General features: G+C 45.0%; 1 pseudogene; it reads right to left on the bottom strand.

Moving 5' to 3' along the window:
* Positions 1-7,494, bottom strand: part of LOC139310339 (proteasome assembly chaperone 2-like) — a 48,465-nt pseudogene extending 40,971 nt beyond the window's left edge.
* Between the last annotated feature and the right edge of the window lie 7,829 nt (positions 7,495-15,323).

Here is a 15,323-nt window from a genome sequence, read left to right as displayed (position 1 = left end):
AACTTGAAAACCTGTATTAGACCAGTGGTGGGTTCCTCCCGGTTCCGCGGTGACGATATGACGTCACTGAACCGGTTCTGTCCCCCCCCGCCCCCCCACATTATTCTTACCTTTTATTTGGCCCCACCCCCAATCTATTGCTGCCTCCTGAGTCGCAGCTGATGGCTAGAGGGAAAAAAACTGGTTAAACTCTTGCCACGGGGCTTCAAAGGGCTGCCTTACAGCTGATCAGTGTTAAAAGAAAACAAATGAGTAGACCGGTGCCTGCAAAAATAAATGGGTAGACCAGTGCCTGCAAAAATGCACAAGTAGACTGGTGCCTGCAAAAATAAATCGGTACAGCTCTGCAAGCAGTTAAAAGCCTGGTAGATCAGTACGTCTGCTAAATCCTAAATAATTGTCACGTGACCATCAAGCCATGCCCACAAAATAAGCCACGCCCACAGAACTGGTAGTAAAAAAATTTAGAACCCACCCCTGTATTAGACAGTCAGAATTTAGTGACCACCATAAGATTTAAGATTTTAAAAAATCCGTAACAATTCAAAAGATTCACAATCCGTAACAATTCAAGAGATTTAAAGAAAATAAAGATTGTGAAAGTACCAGGCCCAATACAACAAAAAGCTAAAGGAAAACTGTTGAAATAAATGTGAATTAATTATGGAAATTAATTAATCAATTAATTAATCAATTCAATATGAAAGATAGGGAAAGAAGCATATCTATAGTAATTTGGTTTACAAGAAGGGAACGATCTGGAGAAACCTCAGTCTTACAGACCAATTTCTCTGCTGAATGTTGATTATAAGGTAGTAAATTTAGCAAACAATGCAATTAAAAGCAGTGATGAAATCCAATTTTTTTTTACTACCGGCTCTGTGGGTGTGGCGTGGTGGGCGTGCTGTGGCTTGGTGGGCGTGGCTTGGTGGACGTGGCAGGGGAAGAATACTGCAAAATCTCCATTCTCACTCTACTCCTGGGGGAAGGATACTGCAAAATCCCCATTCCCTCCCCACTCTGGGGCCACCCAGAGGTGGTATTTGCCGATTCTCCGAACTGCTTAAAATTTCCGCTATCAGTCTCCAGAACATGTCAGAACCTGCTGGATTTCACCCCTGGTTAAAAGTGAACGAGGGCAGATGTGGAGATTTGGAGAAATGGGGGTGGAGAGAAAAGTCAACAAATCTGTCCCTCCAATGTTTTATTTTGTTTTCTTTATGGAAGAAATGTGGGTTCCGTGTGTGTGTGTGTGTGAAGCAAGGGAAAGGTTCTGGGAAGCTCATCTTGAAATTGCCACCTTTGCAGTTTTCCCAAAGGCTAGCAAGAGCCAGTAGAGGGTTTGTAGTCTCCCCAACAGCCAGCTGGTCTGGAGGGACAGCTTTGAAACAAGATACCATTTCTGCAAGAAACTGTCAGAACACAGAAAATGGCGCCTGCTCCCAGGAGGCATGGGAAGCAGGCCCAAGCATTGCAGGCAGGGGTGGTATTCACTTACCTTCGCTACCAGTTCGCAAATGTGAGCGCGCGTGCCTTCCGCGCATGCAGAGCGCCAAAAGTGGGATGTGATGATATCTGGGTGGGTGGGCGGAGCCTCCCGCAGCGGTTGCTACTGGTTTGCCTGAACCAGATAGAACTGGCTGAATACCATCACTGATTGCAGGGTTCTGGCAAGGCTGGATGGGGAAAGAGAAGTCGGGGACGCTGTAGTGTCCCCGTGGTCAGTCATAAAGGTGAATGACTGCAGGGGCATTGTAGCTGCCATAAAGGTCATATGTACGGTAGCTTGAGGAGGGGGAGGGGGGAACTGTTGTAAGTTCGACTGGCCGCTAAATGACCAGTCATATCTTGAGGACTACCTGTATATCATCTCTTCTTTCATTTTATTGTTCTGATGCTCGGAGTCAGTTGGAATTGGACATCCTTTTAAGCCTATGTAATAAATCATTAATATTTTTACTTTTGGGGTGGGGAGGTAGGTGGTTTGGGAAGTAAGAGAGCAAAAAATATTCATTTTTCTCCTTAAAATCTCAAAAGAATTGAGGGTCCCAGACGCAACCATATTTGGAAGCAGCTTTCAATTAATCCACCTTGCACAGACCATTCTGCATTCCAAGTCTGTGCTCATGAAAAGCTCCTTCAGGTATTTTTGTCTGTGACTTAGGCCGCTCGTGGGCATTGTTGCAAGGATTCACAGCCGTTCCTTGATCATTACTCTACCTTTCCCAGCCTCTGTGAATTTGAGAATGGCTCTGTCTATGAGGTAAAAAATCTCATGCCTGCTGACCTGTCTGTTATTCTCCCTGCTGGCCATTTTAGAAGACGTGATGGGCTGCTATAACTACACCAGCAGCTTCTATGCCTGGCAAGACAGCAAATATCTTCCAGGTGTCTTGAAGCAGCTAATACACACCTGACACGAGTAATGTGTGTTTTTGGGCTAGCACCACAGACTGGAGGATAAAGAATCCTGTCAGAGCTCTTCATTAGCGAAGACCGACAGGATGTTTTCATGGCTCTGGAATAGCTTCCACGTGCATTTCAATCAGCACATTCGCAGCTCCTGAAATTATGCAGAAAATGTTAGATGTTGCTCTCTCTGGAACGCATACAACGAGAATCACATTCATCATCCTTTTAGGCACCAGGCAAGCGGAATTTTAGCATGGCTGCTGCATCTGTTAGCAGCACATTTGGTTCTGTCTCCCCTTGTCACCACTCTGAAGCAGCCCTGACAAAGAAAAGCGGACCCGCCGGGCACAACCGAAACCAAAGTGCAAATTAGAATCACACCTCCTTGTCTCATTTTGGTATCACTTCCCCTCTTGATAAACAACACTTAGTTTCACTTTCCAACTCATGGCAAGTAGCCATCGCTAAACATGCGCATTGGAGATCAGTCACAACAAATTATAACTACGTTTCTATGAATCAGGGCAGGGGGAGAAAATGAAGCATTGGCTGTTCAGTGCATTTGGATAAACAATATTTCTTTAGAGACAAGGAAACCTGCTCTTGATGAAAGAAGTTAAACAGAAGGAGCCTGAAACATGTGGAGTTTATTATTCTGGACACTTTTTAAAAATCCAATATAATAATGTTTAGAAGGCCATGTCCTGAAGATGAAACTCAAATATTTTGGCCACCTAATGAGAAGCAAGGACTTACTGGAGAAGAGCCTAATGCTGGGAAAGATTGAGGGCAAAAGAAAAAGGGGACGACAGAGAATGAGGTGGCTGGATGGAGTCACTGAAGCAGTAAGCGTGAGCTTAAATGGACTCCGGGGGATGGTAGAGGACAGGAAGGCCCGGAGGAACGTTGTCCATGGGGTTGTGATGGGTGGGACACAATTTCGCAACTAACAAATAATTTTTAAAAAATCCTGTTGATATGTGACAGTTCAGTTGTAAACATAAGTCTCTAGGTAGGAGCCCCAAGTTATCACTGGGAGTGTGACATCTATCATTTAGATGGTGATAAAGCTCCTCCCTTAGTGATAAAAAGCCAGGCTGGCATAGTGTTTAAAGCAGCAGGACAGAAAACAGAAGATTGTGACTTCTAGTCCAACCTTAGACCCAAAGCAAACTGGATTATTTTAAGCCTACCCCCCTAGCTTCTCTCTCAGCCCTACAAAGCAGGCAAGGGCAAACCCTTTCTGAAGAATCTTGCCAAGAAAACCACAGAAGAGAACCAACCTAGAAATAAGGAGAAATTTCCTGACAGAACAATTACTCAGCGGAATGGCTTGCCTCCAAGTTGTGGGTGCTCCAAAAACACTGGAGGTTTTTCAGACGAGATTGGACAGCCATTTGGTATAGGGTCTGCTGCTTGAGCAGAGAGTTGGATTAGAAGACCTCCGAAGTCCCTTCCAACTCTGTTATTCTGTTACTCAGGGGCTTGTCAAGTGTGAAAACTGACTTGAAGCTTCCCCCTCCAAAAAACAAAAGCAAAACAAAAAAACCCACCAAAGAAAACCCTTAGGGATATATTTTCATGGACTAGTGTGATGTTAAAGTCCTAGCAGGCTCATAAGAGTAATTGGGAGTCAAGACCAGAGGTGAAATGCTCCCGGTTCAGACTGGCTCCGGCGAGTAGGTAGCGATCGCGACGGGCAGTTCGGTAGCAAAAATCCCTTCCCCCCCCCAGCCTCCAGCTTGCTTACCTTCGCATGCTTACCTTGTTGTAATCCCTGCAATCCATTGCATCAGCAAGCAACTAATCTCCCTGCCTGCAATCAAGCTCATCGGTGAGCAGCTTTATCTGCCTGCCTGCCTGCCTGCCTGTAAGTTTTTTTCTCCTTTGGGAGCTTTAAAAAAATAGTTAATTGGGTTTTTTTTTTTAGTTGTTCTTTTTTTAGACCTAGCCATTTAAAGTTTAGGAAGTTTTAAATTTAGCTGCTTTTATATAAAAATAAAAATAAAAATATTTGTGCAGCTTTCTGAGATTTTGTGGGTTTCTGTACTGTTTCACTCTAACTACACAAACACACAAAATCTCACAAAGCTGTATGTGGAATTCTATGTGTAAAGTGTGAAAGTTGGGTTTTTGGACTTTTTGTGGCTGTGTGAGGTTCCTGCTTGTTGCAGGGGCCATTTTGCCCCTGCTTTTACATTGTGGGTGAGCCAGTTGTGTTGTGTTGTGCTGTATATGTGGAAAGTGTGAAAGTTGTTTTTTGGAGCTTTTTGTGGCTGTGTGAGGTTCCTGCTTGTTGCAGGGGACATTTTGGGTCTAGCACAGCTGCTTTTACATTATGGGTGAGCCAGTTGTGTTGTGTTATGTGTGTGTAAAGTGTGAAAGTTGATTTTTTGGGCTTTTTGTGGCTGTGTGACGTTCCTGCTTGTTGCAGGGGCCTTTTTGGGTCTAGCACAGCTGCTTTTACATTGTAGGTGAGCCAGTTGTGTTGTGTTGTGTGTGTGTAAAGTGTGAAAGTTGATTTTTTGGGCTTTTGGGGCTGTGTGAGATTCCTGCTTGTTGCAGGGGCCATTTTGGGTCTAGCACAGCTGCTTTTAGATTGTGGGTGAGCCAGTTGTGTTGTGTTGTGTTTTGTAGGTTAAAAAAGGGCAAAGAAGTGACGTTGACTTGGCCACGCCCACCTGACCAACAAGCCATGCCCACACAGTCACCTGACCACCAAACCACACCCACTAATTAAGCCACGCCCACAGAACTGGTAGCAAAAAATTTTAGATTTCACCCCTGGTCAAGACAGTATAATAATAATAATAATAATAATAATAATAATAATAATAATAATAATAATAATAATAATAATAATAGCACTTTTTTGCAATACACTGTTTTACATTCATTTCTCTCAAAGTTGCTGTTCTGGAAAGTAAGAGAAGGTAATTTCCTTGACTGTTAGCTCTGCCTGCTCAAACCAAAAGGATCATTTTCACGCTGCTAGCAGTATCTCCTGTTGTCCTCATCTTACCTTCCTCATCCTGGTCTGTCTTCTCTCCAATCAACCAGCTTTCCACTGTGAAGGAAGGAAAAACCCCAAGTCAACCGTTTTCAGGGAGAGGTTAACCACCTCTTACTTCAACAGGGCAGGATGGTGGAATTCCTGGCTTCTGGAGGCCCAGGGAATTCCAGAGGTGCCAATTCCCACTACAGAGTAGCTGTTCTGCTCTGCAGCTTTGGAGGAAACCCTCTAAAACTGCAATGGCAGCATTTCCTCTGCACCGAGCAACTCAAGGAGCCAATTAGCTCAGCTTTCCAGAAGCCCCACAGCATTGTGGGGACATGCAAGCATATTGCTGAATTGTAATCACTGTGTTCCTTCCATACATAAGGCCTCTTAAGCATTTAAACAATCCTACTGGCCTATTTTTACAGAAAGGGGAACAAATAGGGTGTGTTTCCCAGGACTAGCTATTTTTGATTCTTTCACTCTTGACAGTCCATCCCAAAGTCTGAAAAGATCTATCTGACCAGTTCTGACAGCTTGAACTGCATGTAGAAATAAAAAGTGAAAGAATGTGAAGGGTTTTTTTCCCCCTGCAAGCCATCTATTTTTAATTACCTACAATCTTACATATAGGAAACTAGGGAATATTTACTAGGAGGAAGGTATTACTAAATCGTAGAGAGTTAGGATTACTTTGAGCATTCAAGAGATGTGTGCTGTATCAAATAAAAATGGGGCCTGTCATGTCTCTCAAGACTATTTGTCAGTCATAGTGCCTACAAGAGTCCCTTCAACTCCCATGTGGCTCTACATTTTAGGCCCTGTTAGCTTTGCCTTGAAGACATATTTCTCTTCACTTATGCTTGTTTGTTAGGCAAAGGACTGGGGTGCAAAATTAAGTCCTTTTCTGTGCCTTCCCATTGTTAACCTTCTCACGGAATGGAATGGACTAGAATAGCGGCATATATAAGATAGTGGCATACAGGTAGTCCTCAACTTACAAGAATTTCATTTAGTGACCGTTCGAAGTTACAACGGCACTGAAAAAAGTGACTTATGACCATTTTTCACACTTATGACCAGGGGTGAAATCCAGCAGGTTCTGACAGGTTCTGGAGCACTGGTAGTGGAAATTTTGAGCAGTTCGGAGAACAGGTAAATACCAATTCTGGCTGGCCCCAGAGTTGGGTGGGAATGGAGATTTTGCAGTATCCTTCCCCTGCTATGCCCAAGCCACGCCCACCAAGCCACGCCTACAGAACTGGTAGTAAAAAAATTTGGATTTCACCACTGCTTATGAACCATGTAGCAAACCCATGGTCATGTGATTTACATTTGGATGCTTGACAACTGACTCACATTTATGACGGTTGCAGTGGTCCTGGAGCCACGTGACCCCCTTTTGCAATCTTCTGACAAGCAAATGGAGGAATGGGGAAACCAGATTCACTTAACAACCGTGTTACTCGTTTTACAACTGCAGTGATTCACTTAACAAGCGTGGCAAGAAAAGTCATAAAATGCGGCAAAACTCACTCAACAATTTCTCACTTAACAACATTGATTTTGGGCTCAACTGTGGTCGTAAGTTAAGGACTACCTGTATTATAAGAGCCGTGGTGGCGCAGTGGTCAGAATGCTATTTCAGGCTAATTCTGCTGACTGCCAACAGTTTATTTTCGGCTCGAGGTTGACTCAGTCTTTCGTCCTTCCAAGGTCCATAAAACGAGGACCCAGATCATTGGGGCCCATATGCTGACTCTATAAACTGCTTAGAGGGGGCTGTAAAGCACCATGAAGTGATATTTATTTATTTACCAGCTGTACCCGGCCACGCATTGCTGTGGCCAAGTCTGGTGCTTCCGCTGGGCTAAAAGAGCAAGGTTGAAGTTCCAAACTCTCCATGAACATTTGGTGGGAGTAGCCAACTCGACGTCACTCACTTTCATCAGAACCACCGGTAGCCAGTGCAGCTCGCGCAGGAGAAGTGTCACACGGGAGTACCGAGAAGCCCCCGAAACAACCCGTGCGGCCGCATTCTGGACTAACTGTAGCCTTCGGGTGCAACCCAAGGGCAGCCCCATGTAGAGGGCGTTACAGTAGTCCAACCGATATGTAAGTCTAAGTGCTACAGAATAAAATGGAATGGAATAATTTATTTGGCTAAGGGTGTACACACGTACAAGTCTTCTCAGTGTACATCCAAATCATCACAGAAAACATAGCTGGGAGTAACACTGTCTTACATTTACCCTGAGTCATTGACATACTCTCTCTACATAGCAATAGAAATAGCACTTAGACTTATATACCGCTTCATAGTGCTTTACAGCTCTCTCTAAGTGGTTTACAGAGTCAGTATATTGCCCCCAACAATCTGGGTCCTCATTTTTACCGACCTCGGAAGGATGGAAGGCTGAGTCAACCTTGAGCCTGGTGAGATTCGATCTGCTGAACTACTGGCAACCAGTGATCAGTAGAAGTAGCCTGCAGTACTGCAATCTTAGCACTGCGCCATAGGTTCTTCCTCACATAGGAAGACAAGACTGATGTTTTTACGACAGATTATCCCAAAAATTGCCCTTGAAGGAAACGTCTGAGTTAGAATTTTCTCCTTCGATCTGCAAAGAAATTGTGAAAGCTGTTTATTTGGAAAAAACTTGTGCTCTTGTTACCAGGAGGGTTTTTTGGTGGTCGTTATGGAGATACAGCATGTGAGCTAGTTGATCTTAGATGTAGGTTTTTTGAAGGCAATGTGTTTGCAGGCTCCTAATGTGCCGTGTATCCCTCTAGCAAACACTAACAATCCTGAAATACATGCAGGGATGACACAAGCTAAGTTGACTTTCTATTAGATTCACAAGTAGGGAGACATAATAGTAAATACATGCTCTGTTGAAGCATAGTAACTGAATAAAATATTGGGACGCTTGCAAAAAGACACAGGGCTAACTCCTTGTCAGACTTTCCAGCACCAATTATGGAATAACACCTGAACAGACTGTTTCATTGGGCAAATATGAGCTGTAGGCCTATCTTTCAAATAAGATGCTCAGTTGCAAATGCCATCAATTATTCCAGACTGTAGACTGCTCAAATATGTGTGTGTGTGTGTGTCTCTCTCTCCCCCACTCTTTTAAATTTTCAACATTGAAATCCAGGAGTCATAAGAAAGATATCTTGTTAATGCCTAGCCTTTTCCCTGATATCTCAATTTCTCTTTCCCTGCATATGCCTGTTTATATATTTTGATGTATGAGGGAGTGAGACAGAGGGAACCAGAGAGAGCATTCAATCAGGAGGACCCATTTGCAGGGTGAAGTGCTACAGCTCATTAGCAAGGTTTAAACCATCATGTGATGTGAGGCAGGGAAGGAGAACCAATCTGTAATTTGACAACAGGGTTCTGTAAATGTCCATACTCGCTTTGCTATGTAAGCAAAGCTTTCTTGCACATATAGGTAGTCCTCAACTTATGAATTGAGGACTACCTATATGTGCAAGAAAGCTTTGCTTACATAGCGAGTATGGACATTTACGGAACCCTGTTGTCAAATTACAGATTGGCTTGATCTCAAAATTTCTGTTGCTAAGTGAGGCAGTTGTTAAATGTCTCATTTTACCACCTTTCTAGCTACAGTTGTTAAATGAATCACTATAGTTGTTCAGTCAGTAATACAGTTAAATGAATCCGTCTTCCTCATTGACTCTGCTTATCAGAAGGTCACAAAAGGGGATCCCACAACCCTGGGACATTGTAACCGTCATAAATACGAGTCAGTTGCCAAGTGTCTGAATTTTGATCACATGACCATGGGGATGCTGCAACGGTCGTAAAGGTGAAGAACGGTCCTAAGTCATTTTTTCCCCCAATGTTGTAACTTTGAACAGTTAAAGATTCCCCTCGCACATATGTGCTAGTCGTTCCCACTCTAGGGGGCAGTGCTCATCTCCGTTTCAAAGCCAAAGAGCCAGCCAGAAGACGTCTCCGTGGTCATGTGGCCGGTATGACTAAACACCAAAAGCACAAGGAACGCTGTTACCTTCCCACCAAAAGTGCTCCCTATTTTTCTACTTGCATTTTTTACGTGCTTTCGAACTGCTAGGTTGGCAGAGGCTGGGACAAGTAACTGGAGCTCACCCTGTTACGCGGCACTAGGGATTCGAACTGCTGAACTGCCGACCTTTTGATCAACAAGCTCAGCGTCTTAGCTGCTTAGCTACTGCGTCCCTTACTAAATGAATTACCTGTACTGGAAGTCATACTATTTTGCACATTTTCCCACTCATTGGCTCCACAGGAAGAATATAGTCACGGACATACAGCGGGGTGGAGAAGAGAAAAGAAAAGGAGATATTGTAATTCAAGAGGTGAGCACCTGGCCTTAGGCTATTTTTTGGGACAGATGGGAGGAAGAGGAATCCTCCTGAACGAAGCCACAAAGAAATTAGTTCTATAAAGATGGGCTTCAAATGCCAGTCGTAGCACTATAACCAAGCTCACAGGCCAAGCCGCAGGCATATTTCAAGTGCTGTTGCTGGTTGACAAGTGTCTTCCTCCTGCTATCTTGAAAATGGAAGATTTCAGGGAGAGGTGGGGAAAGAAAAGGACATTTATACACATGTCCACATAAGTTCCAGAAGACCACCCTCTCTCTTTTTTTTTTTTTAAATTGCCTTTGGTAGCTTGGCTATGAAACAGCTGCGACCGCAACAGTTCCAGCTAATTGCTCTCAGCTACTAAAAAAAAATTAGAACAAGGCAGCACCATGGGAAGATGCTTTATCAGTGAAATATTAATACATCTTTCAAGCCTCGTGGCCTTCCTCTTTTCAAGCAGTCTGCTGACACAATGGAAGGCTTCTCTCAATATTCACCAATGCTTTCCTAAGAAGGGAGGGAGGAGAGTAACATCCATTATTTCCCGTTTCGATAGATCCTTGGAGCAGTACTTAAAACTCCAGAGAGGTGACCCTACTAGCCTGTTATAGAAAAGGGGGAAAAATGAGCAAGAAAGCTGGCAGTGTGTCAAGAGACTGATGGGAGACAGAAGCCGGCTTCACATCTCCACTGACAATGAAGTAGACTCCCGGATTCGTGACAGCTTTCATCACAGTCTGCCTATCCATCTTGAAATGGATGCAAAGTCTGAGAGAGTAAATAAAAACAACAAAGCAAAATTGAATAGGATTTCAATTTGAGGACAGATAGTCCTCAACTTACCAGCAAAACAAAGCCCAGGATTGTGGTCGTAAGTCTGTGAGCAGACTTGATTTTAGAGCCATTTTTAAAATGCTCACAAAGCGAGTCCCTTTGTCACAAAGCGAGTCACATGTGGTCGTTAAGCAAATTCAGCATATCCAATGGGCATTTTTTTTTGCCATTTTCTGCTGGGCGATGAAATTTGCATCAGTGGAACAGCACAGGTTCCATCTCTCTGAGTTTATTATCTAACTGGCTGGGATTTCTGAGAGTTGCCATTTAGCAGCATCTAAAGGGCCAGAAGTTTTAGCATTAACACTATACAAGTAGTCCTCGCTTTGCCCGCTTTGTCTCTTGTAATTCCTTTCTCTCCAATCTCTCCGATTTCAAAGAGTGGGGAAAAAATAACAATAGTCACGAGCAGGACAACAGTATGCTCAAAGATGGGATCCATAAGCACCCTGTGCAAACAGTCTAGTGTATTCCCAATTGTGTACATGCTTACTCTCTTGTGATCCCTTTCCCTCCAACCTTACCACTCTGCAGGAGTTAAGAAAGAAATAGGTCAGATACGGGAGAGATTGCCTTACAGAAATTGCTTTTTTTCCTCAATCTCTCACAGAATGGAAATTGGAGAGGAAGAATGTAGATTAATTCCCTTCTGTTAATCTAGCACTGAGGTGAGCATTCCAAAAAGCAGGAAGAGGTTGAGAAGTAAATAAAAGCAGAAAATGAAATTGATTAATCTTGCCAGTTTTGAACCAGCTATCCCAGCATTCCAAAGGCAGGGAACAGGGGAAAAAAGGAGAAGCACAGTTGTGGTCCTATGATTTTCTACTTAGCAACCACTTCACTTACCACAAAGCTGCTGATCACAACCGTGGTTGCTAAATGAGGACTACATGTATATACATATACGTATATATACATACAGGGACGCAATCAAAAGGCCAGCAGTTCAGCGGTTTGAATCCCTAGTGCCGTGTAACGGGGTGAGCTCCTGTTACTTGTCCCAGCTTCTGCCAACCTAGCAGTTCAAAAGCATGTAAAAAATGCAAGTAGAAAAAATAGGGAGCACCTTTGATGGGAAGGTTGTTGTGGCCCCGCCCTCTGAGCCTATCTCATTGGAGGAAGAAAGCTCCGAACATGAGGAAGAGGAGTCAGCCAGGCCTCCCTCTCCTGTCTCAGGTGCCGGTCGAGGGAGAGGAGATTAGCCAGGAGCCAGGTGTCTCGGATGAGAGCGAAGGAGAGCCGTCATTCCTGGATGCACGCCAACGAAGGCGTGATAAACGGTTGCAGCAGTTAAGGAGGCGTGCTAGGGATTAGAACTGAGTCACTGGACCACACCCCAGAGACTATATAAGAGAGGGTGGTGGCTGGTAAAACTCCGTGACGAACAAAAACGAACTCTGGCTAGTCACTTGAACAACGTCTGAAGCTGCCGAAAGGAATATTGTTTTGCTGGACTATTTGCAATGCGTATGTAATTTTGTGTTATCTGTTGCAGTAAAAGCTCTTGGCAGGCGGTGATTATATTGCTGCCAAGTTTGAGATAACGACCTGTGTGCGTGCCAAGTACTTTCTTAACCCTCGGCTGGCTGTGTTTGTGTGTGTGTGTGTGGACGGGGACAGATCAAAGGTAACAGTGTTCCGTGCGCCTTTGGCGTTTAGTCATGCCGGCCCCATGACCACGGAGACGTCTTTGGACAATGCTGGCTCTCCGGCTTTGAAACGGAGTTGAGCACCGTCTCCTAGAGTCAGGAACGACTAGCACATATGTGCAAGGGGAACCTTTACCTTTACCTTATGTATATATATATATATATACTCTCTCTTTTCTGAGAATCTTAGGGAACTCTTTGGAAATGTTTATTCCATTTCTGGCCATGTCATTGACGCATAATATTGAAATGAGATCTCATGGGCTTAGGTCTGGACATGCAATTATACAGACACATTCAGGCTTGAGGAGAAGGCTGAAATCTAAGCAACATTCAGTAATCACCATACATGACTTATAATTTAAAACAGAACTATAGAACTATAATTTAGAAATTATGCCAATACATGGCTTCTGTCAATCATATGTCACTGAAACTGAACCCAGTTTACAGCATTAAGATAAAATTAATATTTTACTTGCTCTTGCATGTGTTCTTCTGTATCTTCTTGTATGTCCCCAAATTTAGCACAAAAGAATGATGGAAATTCCTACACCCCCCCCCCCCCAAAAAAAGTTGCAAGCTTTCAACATTTAAAAACTCTTAAAAGTTAAACTGATCTTGTTGGTCAGAAAATAGGAAGTAAGAAAAAAACATAAAGATGAGGTTGGTATGGAAACCATATCTATACATGGCTTGATGAAAAGCCATTAACTGTAGGTTTTAAAAGTAACATCAGCATTCTCCAACGCGCAGCTTGGAGAATCCAAAGCTTCGGGTTGTTCAGTAGTTGATAGCCTACACTGAGTGTGTTCCTTTAAGAGATTTCTCTTCAGACACGCCCACTTGCTCAACAGAGTCCCAGTTTAGTTCACTCAGTTGAGCCTGTGACACTGTCTGAAAATTTCTCTGATTGCTATCTGAACTGTTCCAGAAACTTTGGATTCTCCAACTCCAGTCCTTCTATAATTGCCGGGTGGTGAGTCTGCCTGCTACTTCAGGCAAGCTGTCAGTGTTTTCCCATCTTACTGACGCCTGCCCTAGTGACTGTCCTCTTCAAACGGCCGCAGGTGTGTGTGGCAAAATCAGCCTTGCCCACACTGCCTTCCTCACCGTCTGGATTTTCTCCTTGGCGGCTTGAGACTGACGCCCTATGCTCAGCGGCGTCTCTCTCCTCTCCCTCTAATCGCCCTGGGGGCTTCCCGGCGTTTGGATCACTTCTGAGTGATCGCACGCCGTCGGCATCGCAGGGATTATTACAGCCTCCTCCCCCTCAGACGCCTCTTCGCCGGAGCGATCCTCGAGCGCCGGAGCGCCCCACGTGCGCCCCTTAACTGCCGGAGCGCTCTCCTATCGACCTAGACAGCCGGGGAAGCGCTTCTGAGCCTTCGGCTGTCTCTACATCGGCTTTGCAGATTTCTGAGGGCTCTAGGCGTCGCCGCTTGAACTGTATTCAAAAGCGCGCGCCTTTTTTCTTCCTATTCGCCTCAGCGCTGGGAGCTGCGATCAGCGCAGCTCGCGCCCCTCAGCCTTCCTCCTCCCCCCACAAGGACTTTTCCTGACGCTTGGTCTCTGCCCTTGGCTAAAATTAATCGCCCGCTCAGGACTTCAAAGGGGGAACAGCCCTCCCATTCTTTCAGTCGCCCTCGCTCTGCAAGCCCTGCTCGGCGCCATTTGCCTTACTCGAGGAGAGGAGTTTACAACGGCTGTCAAATTCTGCCTGGTGACAGCCTCACGCATGCGCAGTGAGTCGTAGAGGCCGATCTTCTGCTTAATAGCATTGGGAGACCTACTAGCCTGTCTCTTTGGAGCAATTGGCTAGTTGCATTACCTCCCCCCCCCCAACTCCTCCCCCCCGCCTCTCCTCCTAGAAAACTTACCTGCTAGCCCTTGGCTATCTTCATTTACTCAGTAGATCTTCAACTGCTTCCTGTAAAAAAAAAAAAAAAAAAAAAAAAAAAGAAATAATAATCAACAACTATTTCCTCTCTATCTATCTATATAACCACATAAATTAAATACTTACTGAATCTTCATCTTCCTCCTTTCCAAAAGAAAAAAAAAAAAAAAAAAAAAAAAAAGGAAAACAAGTTACAAGATGGCAGAACGTGCTCTCTCATCCGATCTGGAGGACAACAACAGCTCTCCCGAGCGCATTCACGACCAGGCCAAACAACGTAAACGGTCGCGTAAACGCGCCTCACATGCGTCTTCATCAGCTGCTCCACGCTCTAAAAAGACAAAACACTCATCAGCTGCAGACAAGGACGCCTCCAGGAGACACAAGGCTCTGGAGCGCCAGTTCGAGAAAGCACGCAGCCAGTCAACACAAGCTGCTTTCGCACACTTACCGACGCCACTCTCGCCCGTTGTCGAAGCTACGGTCCAGCCCGTCCATCAGGCTCCTCAACAACCTTTGCAACCGTTGTATCAATCGCCAAACATGGAAGTTTTCCCTGAGGCGTTTTCGACACACTGCTTGGAACCGGTGGACCTCTCCTGTAGTGCCATTCTTCCTCGGCGGTCTCAGCCGGAGGCAACCTTTACTCCCACGGCGGCAGGCTTGCGCGCCACGGAGGCAGCTCCTCCACCTTCTCAGTATGATATTCAGCAGATCATCTCTGACACGGTTACCAGGACACTGGCAGCAACTTCTCAACAAGCTGCACCATATGGAGCCTGGCCTCAGCCACGTTTTCCTCCTCCTCCTCGGGCCCGGGACTCTCAACAGGTCCCTGCCCAGTATCAGGCTACGACGCATGAGTCCGAGATGTATCTGGACCATGGTCACCGCGAGGAGTCTTCTTCGGAGGAGGGAGAGTGCGACCCGTCGGATATGGACTTATCTGATGATGCAGATATGCCACCCGAAAAGCCAGCCTTCTCTGGGCTCTTTCGACCCTCGCTGTTCAAATCGCTCCTGCGCAAGGCCAAGTTGGCCACAAATATGGCTGACCCAGTCTCTCAAGTTGATCAACCCGGTACCTCTCAACAACATGAGGCCTTGTTTACGGCGCCTAAGGCGCAAGCGGACTTTATTCCATGTCCAC

This window comes from Pituophis catenifer, unplaced genomic scaffold (assembly GCF_029215685.1).
Source record: "Pituophis catenifer annectens isolate HBS135680 unplaced genomic scaffold, rPitCat1.0.hap2 SCAF_2, whole genome shotgun sequence".
In the NCBI taxonomy this organism is placed as follows: Eukaryota; Metazoa; Chordata; class Lepidosauria; order Squamata; family Colubridae; genus Pituophis; species Pituophis catenifer.
The sequence above is the reverse complement of the archived record's forward strand: the minus strand, read 5'-3'. Positions and strand labels throughout refer to the sequence as shown.